Source organism: Canis lupus, chromosome 12 (assembly GCF_048164855.1).
Source record: "Canis lupus baileyi chromosome 12, mCanLup2.hap1, whole genome shotgun sequence".
NCBI classification, from domain to species: Eukaryota; Metazoa; Chordata; class Mammalia; order Carnivora; family Canidae; genus Canis; species Canis lupus.
In genome coordinates, this window is record NC_132849.1 from 58,390,056 (window position 1) to 58,405,241 (window position 15,186).

The 15,186-nt window shown below is 55.8% G+C and overlaps 2 long non-coding RNA genes across 2 annotated transcripts; one reads left to right on the forward strand and one right to left on the reverse strand.

The window, feature by feature from the left end:
* Nucleotides 1-9,037: 9,037 nt before the first annotated feature.
* On the reverse strand, nt 9,038-12,475 carry LOC140601773 (uncharacterized). The gene is made up of 2 exons (XR_012004843.1): nt 12,239-12,475; nt 9,038-9,815 (listed from the first exon to the last, which is right to left on the reverse strand). It is a non-coding gene; the product is annotated as an uncharacterized lncRNA (long non-coding RNA).
* LOC140601774 (uncharacterized) lies at nt 11,678-14,026 on the forward strand. The gene is made up of 2 exons (XR_012004844.1): nt 11,678-11,858; nt 13,695-14,026. It is a non-coding gene; the product is annotated as an uncharacterized lncRNA (long non-coding RNA).
* Nucleotides 14,027-15,186: the final 1,160 nt, after the last annotated feature.

A 15,186-nucleotide genomic window follows, 5' to 3' on the forward strand; every position in this document is an offset into this window, starting at 1 on the left:
TTTGTCAAATGCCAGTAATTCTGACCTAATCTGCTCCTCCGTCTGAAACTATTATGGCAAATAACGAACAAGACTTCCTCTTATAAAAGGCATGTATATAAACCATTGGTCTTAGACCTACAGAGACACAATTCTGAGCTGGCTGCGATTAAGATTTATCACAGAACCTTGAATAAGTGACTTACTTCGTCTCACTGAGCCAAAAACGGCCCCTGGCTCCGAGTTCAAACTGTAGTCACCTTCCCATTTCAGTACAAGGATCTGGGGTAGGACAGAGCTGAATGCTAACCCCAGGCCAACTGGCCAACACGTTGTCCCCGTGAATTAAGCAGCAGATGGCCTTGGGAACCAGAGAAGGGCCCTTGATCAAAGGGGGCTGATTTTACTGGCGATTCCAGTGGGCTTATTTCTCTGATAGGATTTGAGGCACTTCAGAGGCTTCTCCCTCCCACACTTGGTCGTCCCCAGCTATTGGTTGGCCCTTCTGCCTGACATTTCACTACTGGTCACTGCTTTGGACTGGGACAGTGAATGCGGGAGGTTCCTGTTAAAACACCCTCCGCCGCCGGACAGTGCTGGGCGTGCACACGTCACCGGCTAATGCAGTGGCACCGACTGGCTGGTGGGCTCATCAGCGCGCTCTTAGAGCTCTGAAGGAATGGGATGGAAGGAAGTCTTCCAGAGGAAGACCGAGGCTGTGCTCAGGGCTGGTGCAGGGCATCGACCTGGGAGGAAGTGTCCTTGTGTGGCCACCAGAGAAGGATGTAGAGCTAGTAATGATCCTGGGCAGCGGACCAAAGGGCATGGGGAGAAGGGGCGATGGGCACAGTCTCTGCTAACTTCCTCTCTGCCCCCCTTCCCCATCCAGCCCCCCCAGTTCAGGGCACAGCTTTCTTCCTAGTCACCTGTGGTTTCCCCCATCCTTCCCTCACATGGAGCCTTTCCGAGGCTCCCTGTCTCTCCTGTCCTGAAGAAACTCCGTACCCTAGATTTTTAAAAAAATATTTTATTTATTTATTCCCGAGAGACACACAGAGAGAGGCAGAGACGCAGGCAGGGGGAGAAGCAGGCTCCTCGTAGGGAGCCCGATGTGGGACTCGATCCCGGGACCCCCGGTCACGCGCTGGGCTGAAGGCAGACGCTCAAGCGCTGGACCACCCAGGTGCCCCTTACCCTGGTTCTTAAGGCCTGTCTCTCTGGGATCTCATCCGCAGACCTAGGAATATTCTCTGAGCCACACTGGGGCATGTGAAATGACAAGAACAAGGCATCACGACGAACTGTGATTTAAAACTAAGACCTCTCTTCCAAATCCGGGCTGGGGCCTATCAGGGTCGGGAACCGTGTCCGCAAGACACGCTTTCTCGCCGCAGGCTCTCCTAGGGCTCCCTGGCTTTGAGGGTCCTTTCCCCGTCAGTCACCGGGCTCACTGAGCCCAGGCACCCTGAAGGCCTCCGGGATGCCCCTCTGCGCCCCAGCCCTGCCCCCAGGCTCCTGGAGGACTGCGGGGGCGGGGGTGGGGAGTGGGGGGGTGGTCCCCGACGGTCCTGCGAGCAGGGTGCGGGCGCCACCTCGTGGCCGCACGCCGTCATCGCACCAAAGGCCCTTGACCCACGGATCTGAAGATCCCGAAGTTTGGGGGCCCCGGACCCAAAAACTCACTCTGCCAGTCTGCCTGTCCTGACACCCTACCCCTGCCGGGACAGGCCACCGGGGTGCGCAGGGCCTCCTTCCAGGGAAAAACGGCATTAGCCCTTGGAAGGGGAAGGTCTCATTGGTCCTGTTCCTACAGGTCCTGATGCCTCTCCCTCCTTGTCCCCTTCCCCCTCCTCCCCAGACCTGCGCAGGGTTGCACCAACTCTGAGGCCACCAGGTAGGATGCAGTGTGGGTGGGAGATGAGGGTGCGCTTGGGAGGCAGGGAGGCCTGGGGTGATCAGCTCTGCCATCTTTTGGGGCCTTGGGCTTTCATTAGAGCACCTGGGTGGCTCAGTGGTTGAACGTCTGCCCTCGGCTCAGGTTGTGATCCGGCGGGGGTCCTGGAACCGAGTCCCGCATCCGATTCCCTGCAGAGAGCCTGCTTCTCCCTCTGCCTGTGTCTCTGCTTCTCTGTGTTTCTCATGAATGAATAAATGGTCTTTTTTAAAAAAAGAAGATAATTATTTATACCCTGGAGTTTCCCTAAGAATTGGAGACAGGGATGTAAACTCTTGGCACCTAATAGGTGCTAAACATGGCAGCTGTTAACATTATGAACTTCTCTGGCAGCCGTGGCTTCTTCTCCAGGAGCGCGGTCCCTGCTGTCTGGAGGTGTCTCCCTTCAGGGGCCCCCGGGTGCCCTCGTTGGGACACACACCTGTGCTGTGCGGCTGCCCGCTTGTGGCCGCCCCACCCGGCCTGGGAAGTGGTCAGTGGCAGGTACAGGATCATCTTCCACAGCACCAGGCACCTGTCTCGGGTCAGAGGCGAGTCCTGACACGGAAGCTGTTAGGCCAGTACATAATGGATGAGAACTTTGTCCGCAGGTCTCCTAAGACACGGTCAGTGAGTGAAGAAGTGGGGTGGCCTGCACTCCCCAAGTATCTCTCAGGAGAACCTAAGTGTTGAAACTCCGACCAAGAGACCAGAGCATTGCACCAGGGGATCCAAGCAGAGGTGCCCGCCCTCCCACTGGAAGACAGCTACAGAAAATGCACCTGCACCCCTGCTGCTCACCAGCCACAGGCCATGAGGATTGGCCGGCAGGGCTCCTGGGTCTGGGTGTGATCCAGGAAAAACTGAACTGGATTATTTACAGAACTGTCTGGGGAAAAAAAGGACTCCTACTCCCAGCCTCCTCTCCTCATCTTTCCAAACAGCCTTCCACCTCCATGTGGAAGAGGAGGCAATGTAGGGCCAGTGCTGGGGGCACTGGTCTCAGAATGCCTTTGAGTCTCCATCAGGATGGGGTGGGAAAGGCCGTGGGCCCCGCAGTCTCTCGGTCCCATGTTCCCAGGCACCGCTCTTGCTGATGCCTGGAGTGCTCCCACTCAGACCTCACTGGAGTCATTCCTACAGAAGAAATCACCTTCCTGTCTCCTTCCACCTAGCTTGATTCACCTCCACAAATATTTTCCAATCACCTACTCCACGCTAGGCCTTGTGCTGAGTTACAGTGATGATGGAGAACACAGACAGGTAAACAGATCCTATCAATGAAGCCACCCCTCCTTAGCTTGGCTGGAACCCCACTTCCTGGAGAAAGCCTTCCCTGAGCACTCATGCGTAGTTGGTTGACTTGAGAACAGGCAGGCACTCAGCACCCAGTGGCACCTATGGCTGGTATGGACATCCTGCCGCCCCCATGGGCAGGGCACACAAGAAACTTCTCTGGGGTCTGGTCTGAAGGCCCCTCCGCTCGTTTCAGTCCTGGTGGCTGAGGCAGACAGAGGGCCCTGGGAGTCTGGTCGGCACCTTCTCTGAGCTGTTGCGCCACAAGATCCTTGTGGCCTCACTGCCAGGCACCTGAGGGCGAAGCCTGAGCTGCCATCCTTCCTCCAGGACCTTAATCGGGAAGCATATGGGGCCTTGCCACCCTGAGGCCCAGCTTCCCTCAGGTGGTGGCCGGGGCTGGATTCTGCTGATGGAATCTAACAGCGGGACAGGAACAGCAAACATTAACAGTGACACAAGAGAGCATCTGCCAGGAACAGGCCAGGCACAAATGAGACACAAATGGAGCTCTGAGTAGCGAAGTAGTGAAATGACTTGTCCACGGTCACACAGCCAATGCAGGCGGATGCCTGGTTTAGTAATAAGTCTCCTGCTCCCTCTGGCCAACCTCAGGGATTCCCACACATTCTTGAAGACAGGGGGTCTGTTCATTTCCTAGGGCTGCTGTAATAAGGTTCCACAGACCAGGAGGCTTAAAACAACAGAAATGTAGTCCCTCGCAGTTCTGGAGGCCAGAAGACACCAAAATCAAGGTGTCAGGCCACCACGCGTCCTCGGAGACTCTGGGCAGAATCCTTCCTGGCCTCCTGCCAGCTTCTGGCCCTCAATCCTTGTCATCCCGTGGCCTACAGCTGTCACTCTGGTCTCTGCTACATGGCTCTCTCCCTGTTTCTGACTTTACATGGAATGTGCTCTTATAAGGACACCAGTCATGCTGGATTTAGGGGCCACTTTCGCAGCCTTATCTTAAACTGGACTACATCTGCAAAAACCCTATTCCAAGTAAAGTCACACTCACAGGATATATCTTTGGGGAGTGGAGGGCACAGTCCAACCCATACCAGGGAAGAATCTGAGCTGCGGTGAGATCAGACACGGAGGTTGGAGCTAGGAGCTCCCTATTTGAAGTTTCTTTGAAGCCTCAGTTTTTATCCTTAAAATTCCTAACTTTTTAACACCATTCTCCGTTATAAATTCATGTTGGTTTGAATATGAAATCATATCTCCTCTGATCTTTGACACTTTGGCAAAGCGACATGTTTATCCTATGGCTTCATGAGCCTTCAGTACGTTTCTGAACTTTTTCAAGTGAATTCATGGCCCAGTTGGAAAAGTATAAACCAACATCAATTCACTTAGTTCCCATAAAAACCCAGCGAGGCGGGTCTATTTAATGCAAGAGGAAACTGTAGTTCACAGTGGTTAATGAGCTACTAAAGTCACATCCTACTGGATCAGGGGCCAGGACCAGAATTCAGAGCTCTGGCTGCCTCATCAGCTTGTCTGCTATTCACATATGACAGGGGGGGAGATGAGGGAAGGGGGAAAAACCCCGTATGTCCTCCCAACATTGCCACATCTGGGGAGAGGAGCTTTTGGCACTTGTTGAGAAAATCAATGACGTGAATTCCAAAACAGAAACACTGTCCTAAATAAATAAATAAGTAGATAGATAGATAAATAAAAAGAGAAGAAAGAAAGAAGAAAGAAAGAAAGAAAGAAAGAAAGAAAGAAAGAAAGAAAGAAGAAAGAAAGAAAGAAAGAGAGACACAGTTCTCCGCATGGCAAAACCCATACCAATTTCATTAAGATAGAAACAACAACAACAACAAAACCAAAACCCCACTCACACCACATTCGAATATCATATTCCCAAATATTCATGTTAGAAATGCCCTTCAAAGTTTCTACGTGAAAAGGAGGGGGCGCACCGTTATTAGTCCCGCTCGTTATTTGGAGGTTGCTTCAAAGATCATTAAGTGTGCTCTTTTTTAGAGAAACGTTTCTGGTCACTACCGTGAGCGTCTCTAAGTGAGGTTCCTCGCTGGAGCGGCACCACCACTACCTGAACCCACCCCTCTGTCCACGTCCACGCAGCAAGCCTCCCCAGGCACCTATAGCTGCACCAGGAGGTTCACCCCTGAATGACATGCACCCCTGCCCGGGTAGGAAGCCCAGACATGGAGAAATAAGGGTCGGTGTATCCTAAAGAGTAGCAAACGTTGATCCACACGTGGGCAGGGGGGCGTTGTGTGCTGCGCTGTCAGTGTGTGGGCGAGGCTGAGTGTGCTTCCCCCCCCCCCCATTAACCAGGTAACTGCCTGTCTACTCAGTTTCGCCCGTCACCCCAGTCCCCTCCTATAATCTACTAATTTAGGGCGGATGAAGCCAGGACACCTGCTGCAGACGTGAGCACCTGCCAGGTTGCCCTGTGCCTTTCCCAAGTCAACCCCCAGGGGAATCCAGGCTGGGACACCTGGACACCCCCTCCCTTCCCCCAGGGATGTTGAGCAGCCTAGTCCCTGTCTTCCTCCGTGTTTCCAGGCTGGCCCCAGACAGCCTGTTGTCCCTTTGTGCTCCCAGGAGCCAGCGACCTTTCCTCTGGGGGGTTTGTGAGCCCCTGGTTTTCACCCACAGATCCCAAGGGTTCTCCAGGCAGGATTTGCTAGAGGAGGGAGATCGTTAAGGCAGCACCCATTCTGGGTGGGTCAGGGTGAGCCTATGGCCTGTGTGGGAGGCTTTTGTCTCTTAGTTATACCATCTCATTGGGTGCGGGAACATCAACCACTATTTCTGAGTATCTGTGCAAGGCCCGGTGCTCGCCCACTGCACTCTTGCTAATCCACTCGACAGGAATTACTTGTTTCTTTTTTTCAGAGAGGTTGACTAACTGACTCATTGTCTCCCATCCAGGAAGTGGCGGAGCAGGGCTGCCTGCTATACGCTGTGGCCTCTTGGCGATTTCAGCTTCTTGGTGCTGCCCTGGGAGAACAGCCACCAGCCGGTCACTAGCCAAGGGCCACCCTGGGGACTGAGCGAATGCCCACCAAGTGGCTTCTGGAGCTCTTGGCCAAGCTGCAGGGTTGAGCCACGAGAAGCTCAAGCAGCAGATGCCCAGGAGGTGCACCCAGAAGGACTCCAAGGGCCCCAGGGCATCTGGGTGGAATGGGGGGAGTGTCCACTGCAGGCAGCAAAACTGAGGAAGGGGGCAAGGGCCAGCCAGGTTCTTCCTCGGACCTCCGCAGGCCCCCACTCTGACTTTATCCCCACTGCTCTCCCAGCCCATCTCGAAGCCTCAGCCTCTTGGGCTCAGTTTTCTCCAGAGACCCTTTCGCGAGATTCCAATGGAAGGTAGTCTCCTGGCTACATGGTGGGGGAACATCTGGGGGTCATTTCCCTGAATGAAGACTTCCCCTCCATTCCCCTCTTTTCGATGCCAGGCTTCTTTTTTTTTTTTTTTTAAAGATTTATTTTCATTTATTTATTCATGATAGACAGAGAGAGAGAGAGAGAGAGAGAGAGAGAGGCAGAGACACAGGCAGAGGGAGAAGCAGGCTCCATGCCGGGAGCTCGACGTGGGATTCGATCCCAGGTCTCCAGGATCGCACCCTTGTCCAAAAGCAGGCACTAAACCGCTGAGCCACCCAGGGATCCCCTCAATGCCAGGCTTCTGTGCTTCCATCCACCTCACATGCTGCAAGAGTTGTCAGTGGTTCTGCAGGGCACACTTGACCTTATCACTGCTGTCTTGCTCTGTGGGCCCTTGTGTAAAACTTTGGTGCTGCTCAATTGGTCGCTTCGCCTCCCTTTGCTTCCAGTCTGTGAACTCTCACTATTGTCTGTCTTTGTGCCCTCATCATCCTCCGGGGGCTAGGGGAACTGTGGGTGACATGCACAGGGCCCAATCTGTTGCTGTGCAGGGAGCTGGGCCCTAACTGTTCTCCCATCGGCCGGCCTGGGACCGGTACCCATCCCGGGGTCAAAGGCAGAACCAGACTTGGGGTTTGGAGCCAAGGTTCTGACTTGAGCAGAGACAGGGCTTGAGCCAGAAGTTAGGGTGGAGGGCTGAGGCCCCACGTGACAGCCAGGCCAGCCCGAGGTGGGTGTGACAGGCTGGCCAGGAGAGGGCTCACAAGCTGGGGCTTTGACTGGGGCAGGGTGACCAGGCGGGACCACCCGCAGAGGCCAGGCCTCAGGTTGTAGGGTCAGGACACATCCCAGAGGAGCGGGCCTGAGGAAGCTGGTCGGAGGTGGTGGGTAGTGGAGCTCCAAGCACCGCAGGAGCAGAACAATGGAGTCAGAGACAGGAGAGATGGAGGTGTGGGAGGGGCTGGATAGGCCTGGCAGGCCGTGTCCCTGCGCTGAGGCAGCAGAAGCAGTGCCTCCTGTGGTCGGGCCTGGGGGTCAGCTCTGGTTTGGAGCAGAAGCTGTTTGTCCATAGCTCTCCATGACGGCTCCTGGTCCAGGTGGGCCATTGGCACCACAGCTCGAGGGGAGGCTAAACAAAGGTGGTGGGTTGGGGAGAAGAGGCCAGTGGGCACAGGTCACATAACAGAAAAAAATGAGATTGTGCAAGGGCTCGAGGGAGTGTCACTCTGGAGGAAGCCACGCAGTGGTAAGTGAGTAAAGAACATGGGAGACTTTCCTTGGGGAAGCCTAGAGACCAGGGGGCTCCACCCCTTGGGGGAGACTCTCAGAGGAGAGGTGATTTATTCAGAGTTCCATTAAGATTCATCTTTGGCTGCACCATGGTGGTGAGAGGCAGCGTGTGTGGCACAGGCCACACCAGGACCTTCTACAAAGCCCGTCCTCAAGCTCTTCCTACGGTGTGAAGGAACGTAGAACTAACAGCCAGTGCAGGCAGGTCAGGGAGGGACAGTGTGCAGCGGAAACGGATGGGCTTGCTCTCTCCCAGAAAGGCTGCTGCAGGGCCTGGTCCTCCCAGCCTTAAAGGACTTACCCACCAGGGCCTCTGGGTACCACCAGTCCTGCAGGCTCAAAACCAGATTTGTCAACTGGCCATAATGGATCCTTCTCTCACAGAAGGAGTCGTACCAACCCAGTTCCTGTGACTCATATAAAATGTCAACATATCCTTTTCTATTGAGAAATGAATGTCCTACAGACCAACTTTTTGCACAGACGTGATTAGTGCATTTTTGTTTCTAGGAAGCCAAAGTCCACTTGATGAAAATGGAATCGGAATATGGGAGTTGGAGCACTTGGATACTTAATGGCCTTAGACTGTTCCAGCCGATGTAGTCAGCTCCTCTGTGGGGGTGGCTTCGCCAGCTGGCCAGATAGTCTCAAGTTGTGTTAACTAAGCTCCTTGGACTGTTTGAGGGATGTTGCCAGCAGTTATCCCCGTTGTTTCTTTTCTCTTCTCTCCATGATTGAACAAGCTCTTAGCCTTAGCGATTAACACTTTTTTAAGAAATAGCATTTAAAAAAAAAAATTCAATCAAGGGGCGCCTGGGTGGCTCAGGTCATGATCTCTGGTTCCTGGGACCCAGCCCCACACCAGGCTCCCTGCTCAGCAAGGAGTCTGCTTCTCCCTCTCCCTCCGCCTGCTACTCCCCCTGCTTGTGCTCTCTCTCTGTCTCTGTCAAATAAATACAATCTTAAAAAAAAAAAATCAAAAGAGAAAAACCTTTCATTCTGTCTTATCAGAGTTTTTTGACTGCAAGAGGTGAAACTTTGATTAATGTAAGCAAATGTTAATTTATCGGAAGGATATGTGAGAGACTGTATCTGGGTTCTGCAGAGAAACAGACGAGGCTAGGAGAGAGGGAGAGAGAGAGAGAGAGAGCTAGAGAGAGGGAGAGAGAGGCAGAGACAGAGAGGTGTATTTGAAGCAATTGTGTCACATGGTTGTGGGGGTTGGCAAGTCCGCATTTTGCAGGCTGGCAGCCTGGAAACTCAGGCAGGATTTCTCTGGAGCAGCCTTGAGGAGAATCCTTTCAGCCTACCTCGTTCTTCTCACATTTCAGTTCTGGAGGCCAGAAGCCCAGGGTCCAGGTGTCAGCAGCACTGGTTACTTTGGAGGGCTTTGGGGGAGAGTGTGCTGGGGGTGGAGGGGGGGCCTCCTCGGCTCATAGACGCGGTCTTCATGGTCACAGTGTGCTCTCCCAATATGTATCCAAATGTCCCCTTTTCTAAAGATACCAGTCATATTGGATGAGGGTCCCACCCTGCTCTAGAACCTCATCTTAACTCAGTCTATCTGTCGCCACCCCATTTCCAAATAAGGTCCCTTTCTGACGTCCTGGGGGTTAGGACTTCAATATTCTAATTTGGGCGAACACAATTCAACTGGTAACAGAGACAAATTCAGAGGAGAGGAGAGGACCAGGGCTCAGGCATGGCCAGAAGCCAAGGTGGTTCTAGAGGCTTCTGAGCAGGACACACGACTGACGCGGAGTCTACACAGCCAGGCCGGCTGCTGCCTCTTCGCTTCCCAAGAGGACTGGCCCACGATGTCCACTCGCTCTGGGCCTCATTCAGAATTCAAACTCTAGGAGGGAGCAGGTGGCTGGCTCCTGTGGTGCCACCAGGACGTGTCCCATGTGCGTGTGGGGGTCATTCTCGTCTTGCACACGGGGAGCTGTTAAGAAGAGGGGATGGAGGCAGGTAGCAAATACATCAGTCCTGGCTCCCTTAAGAGGCCGTCACCCTGTGTGTCCACTTCATGGCCTGGTTCTCAGAGGTTTCACATTTGTGGACTCTGAGGCTCGGAGGCCTTGGAGTGGCTTGTGGTTGGAGCGGCCAGAGGTCTGGCTGGGAGCCAGGAGGCCCGGGGTACCCATGTCCTCCGGTCAAGCCAGGGGACATTGCAGCAGAGGTTAGGCAGAGACACCGCCACCCAGCCCTGGGCATGCCCTGCCCCTCCCCCAGCCCTGGGTATGGCCCTGCCCCTCCCCCTAGCCCTGGGCATGCCCTGCCCCTCCCCCCAGCCCTGGGCATGCCCTGCCCCTCCCCCCGGCCCTGGGCAAGCCTTGCCCCTCCCCCCAGCCCTGGGCATGCCCTGCCCCTCCCCCCAGCCCTGGGCATGCCCTGCCCCTCCCCCCAGCCCTGGGCAAGCCCTGCCCCTCCCTCCAGCCCCCCTCATGGCCCTCCACCCCCCAGCCCTATAGCCCAGCCTTTGGTCAGAGAGGACCCTGCCTGTGGCCAGCCTGCCGGGCAGCCCCTGAAGCCCAGTGTCTGAGGGGCCACGGCGCCTGGGATGCGTCAGAGGAATCAAAGGTGCCTGAGCTGCAAGGAGCCTTCGAGGCTCAGAGAACGGTGGGCACTTGGACAACTGGCGGGCAAACCAGACGCAGGGCTAGTCCCCAGGCCCTGACTCCTGCTCTCTGAATGTTTCTCAAGCGGGGTCTTCCCGGGTCCTTTTGGGAGCCCAGGAATTTTTTGTGAAGAATTTTATTTGGGTGTTTGTAATCCAAGAAAAATCTAAACAGTACCACCTGCATCCTGGACCATCGGACAAAGCTCTTATAAAGGGGATGGGGGCGGCAGCTGCCTTGGCCCGTCGGGCCCCCACCTGCTCGGGGGCACTAAGCCCGGGGGCTGTTGGGACTCCGCGGGCTGAGGAGACCTGGGAGAAGCCGGAGGATGTCATGGCCCGGAGGGAGGCCACGGGGAGGGCAGGGGCCTGTGGCTCGGACAGCCTCTGGCAGCTCCTGAGCATGCGCCTCCCTGCCACAGCCCTGTGATGCAGGCCTCAACCTGGCTCAGCTACTGGGGCCCCGAGCCAGGGGCAGAGTTTTCTAGGCCGCGGCAACAAGATCAGCCATCCCGAGAGCATTGGCTGCGCCGAGGCTGGGGGCGGTGGAGGGGTGGGGGGGCGCGGCAGCAACGGGGAGGCTCTGAGTCACCCCGGGGCAGCAGGAGGCCGGGGGCCTGGGACTGGGAGAGTCACAAAGTTAAACTAGCCCCAGACACAAATGGCGCCCTCCGCCCCAGGCTCTTACATCTTCTGTGCCCCCAAATGCCTCTGTTGGCTGCTACCTACTCTCTATTCACTGAGAGGAGTGTTAGAAGGAGGAGTCCTTCCTTCATGCCTGAGGACAGCCTCGGGGTGTCGGGGAGGCTGAGCCAGGCACCCACCAGGAAGCCCATGGCAGCCATTTGTGCCCTGTGAGGAAGCCCCCTCCCCCCTCCCCCACCTCAGGGGACTCCCCTCCCTCCCCTCCCCCACCTCAGGGGACTTCCCTTCCTCCCCTCCCCCACCTCAGGGGACTCCCTCTCCCCTCCCCCAGTGCAGGGGGCTCCCCTCCTTCTCCTCCCCCACCTCAGGGCCTCCCTCTCCCCCTCCCCCACCTCTCCTCCCCCAGCAGGTTGGGTCCCTGTGATGTTGGTCACGGATTCTGTTGAGGCCTCTGAGAAGCCACGTTTGCCCTGCCCCGGAGGTGTTGACAGAGTGGCCTGGAAATCTGGGTCAGCAACGGGCAAGTCCCTGCAGGCGGCCCCAGTGCCCGGAGAGGGAGACAGGCCTGGCTCTAAGAGCGGTGAGCTCAGCCGCGACCCAGAACCCGCTGCTATGACACATCTCATTTCCGTGCGCGCCCAGAAACCCTTTCTGCGGAGGCAGCATAGCATCAGGAGAGGACAGGAGCTTAGGAGTCACCCAGACTCTGGACCCGGCTCGGAGGTTTGTCTGTGGGTTGTCACATCATCCCCCGTTCCCTGGGGAGCATGCAGGGTCCCCTCTGGCCAACCCTTTGGCCAATGACTTCCTCTGAAGCTGGCCGGCTGGTCCTGCAGCAGAACAAGGAAACCCTCACAGGTCTCAAAATCCTTCCCCCCAGCCTCCCCAGGACAGCGGCCACCACCAAGGACAAAGGTCCACGAGGGCCGCTGTCGGTAGGGAATCCCAAGGAGACAAGGAGCCTCGAAGGGGGACAGGCCGTCGATTGACTCCAGTTGAAGCCAAGCTCCGAGGAGCCTAAGAAGGCCCTAGGGTTCTGCAGGCAGTGGGTACGGAAGTCCCTTTGCTACAAATGCTCTGAACAATTCATGAATTTTTCTCACCGACACCTTTATCCATCCACTTGTTCCTCTGGCTCATCTGTTCGGGAACAGAGCAGACCGGTTATGTCCTTGTGTCCTGTGTCCTTGAGGCTGGAGGAGTGGCCCTCCTGGTTCAGCAGGCCTGGAGACTTCTGGCACCAGAGCTGGGGCAGGAGGCCCCAGGGTGACAAGTAAAGCCCTGCGCTGGCGAACCCAAATCCCCAGGGGGCAGAAATGCACGTGATTTTCCCATTTCACAGATGAGAAAACTAAGAGAGGAAGGTGTCTGACCAAAGTCGCAGACTTTGGGAGGTGGAGATTGAGCCAGGAACCTGGAGAGGCAAGAGGGGAGGGAAGGAGGGGAGGGAGGAGGGAGGAGAGAAGGGGGGAGGCCCCGGAGCCCAGGCTGGAGTCAGCGGGGGAAAGTGCAGAGAGGCTCCCCGCCCCAGCCGGCCGGACCCTGGGGTCTGAGGCACCCCTCCCGCCCCACGGAGGCCCGGCTCCGCCAGCGCTCCAGCTGCTGTGTGCCCCTGCCCTCTGGTGGCAAGATCTGGAAACGTCACCGCTGCCCAGGAGCGCGTCTAATGGAAAGTGGATGCAGGTCGGTCCAGCAGCTTCTGTGTGCCAGGACCTGAGCTGGGGATCCAAGAAAGAGGAGAATGGCCTTGTGTCTGAGAGTGCACCATTTAGGGGAGAAGCTAGAGGAGGAATAGACCCTGACAATACAATGAGGGATGGTCATGGCTGGGGGGAGCTTGGGGTGCCACAGAATAGGACTGTTTTAAAACAATGTGGCGGCCCCAAATCTATCAGTAGGAGACTTTCCCAGCTGAAGGCCCCACCAGACCCAGGAGAAGTTCGCCAGTCCCTGCTCTGGAGGCCCTAGGCTGCCCATCAGGGTGGGGTTCCAGAGGGTGCATCTGAGAGAGGTTTTCAGCTGTGTCTGCAAAGGAGCCTCAGGGTTTGTGGGGTGAGTGGGATGGGCCCCACGCCTTTTCACTGGCCTACCAGTGGGGCACAGGGACTGGAGCCTTCCTCCATCTCAGCATTCACTCGCCACTGCGGCAGTGACTGTAGGGAGGCCCAGCTGACAGTAGAAGCCACCAGGCCCTGACCTTGGCCAACACCCCCTAGAATTTCCAGGTCCTGGAACCTATGCTACCCAGGGAAGACACGTGCATCACTCTGCAGTTCACCTGAGCCCAGGGGCTCGAGACACTCTCACTCCTCCATCTTCCCACACTGGAGAGGCCAAGTAACAAGTTGGTTGGGGCCTTATGGCATCCTGTGACCTTTAGACATTTTCTTGGGACTTCAGTGTCCTCATCAGTGAGATGCTGATAAGAAGACTAGTGCCCACTCCGAGGGATGTGGATGGCGCCATAAGGATGAAAGGTATTGGCACAAGAGAAGCACATAGAACAGTGTTTGGCAGCTGGTGAGTGCTGTTTACACCAGCCCTTCTTTCTTTTGGCAGATGGTACCTATGAGGACCTCTGGAGGCCCAGGAGAAGGAGGTGCCTCGCCTGAGGACACCATGCAAGTCAGGGCCATGCTGAGTGTGGAGCCTGAGAGCAGGGCTCCATCCTGTGTGCTCCTGAGACCATGCCACAGCCTGGAATTGGTACAGCCCCTCGTGTGAGAGTCCCTGAGCAGCTCTCTTCACTGAGGACTTAGCTCAGGAATCTCCTGTGGGACCTGCAGGGCAGCTGCCATCTGGTTTCAGAGCCACATCACCCACAGTTTGCACTGGCTAAGGGCAATATATCTCCCGAGCTTGTCTTTCTGGAAGCTGATGAGCTCTCAAGCCTCACTACTCGGAGTGTGATTCTTGAACTAGCGGCATTGATATCACCTGGGAGCTGGTGGGAAATGCAGAATGCCAGGCCCTGCCCCAGACCCACAGAGTCAGAATCTGCATTTTAACAAGAGCCTGAGTGATCGGTGTGCACGGTTACGGTTGGAGGAATGAGTGTCTCAAGCACCTGGGCTCAGGTGGGCCATGAACTGCAGGGTGATACTTGTGCCTTCACTTGGGCAGCATCTATGCCAGGATCTGGAGATTCTAGGGGTGATGGCCAAGGTCAGGGCCTCATGGCTCCTCCTGACAGCCAGGCCTCCCCACAGTCACTGAAGCACTGCAGCACTGGCGAAGGAGTGCTGAGCTAGAGGAAGGTTCCAAGTCCCTGTGAGCCTCCATCTGCCCCAGGGGAGTCAGGAATCTGAGCTGGCACTTGAGGGGAAAATTGGAATTGGCCAGGCAGACCCATGGAGGAGGGTGCTTCAGCGAAGGAAGCCGCCTGTACCAATTCCCAAGCTGGTGTTTTCAGAGGACGGGGTTGGCAGACCTTACTTGAACACCGTCAGAGCCCAGGCCCATGCGTTCAATGTCTACACATTCAAAAGTTATAAATCAAGTTCATAAACAATGAAACTATGTTCCAGCCTCTTACCTTGACAAATAAGCTTCATAGGGACCTAGAAGTCCAGGATCAAATTTAGAATTTTTGGCTTTCTTGGACTTATATGCCCAAATGGGATGGTGTGGAGTGAGCCAGCCCCTGCCCACCCTCTTCTTGCTCCGCACCCCCACTGCACCCCACCTGGAGGACATGTGCAGGCAGGCACACAGCCTACCCATCATGCACACCATCCTACACACAGATCTCTCCCCGGTGTATGCAAAGGGCTGGGTAAGCTCCAGGGTAATAGATGGGGTGGGGAACCCAAGGAGTCCCTGGAAATGAGGGGGAGGTGGGGTAGGGCCTGGGAAGACTCATCATAACCCCATGAGGAAGGCTCCAGCTGGAGAGGCCCTGTGACAATTAGACTGCAACACAACCTCACTTATAAGATACACTGATTTCAGGGATATTAAAATGTGGAGAAAAAACATGCATCTCCTATTCAACATCCAGTTGCCTTCTGATTCTCTGCCCATGAGAGTTTGTTTAAACTGAACATTGCAT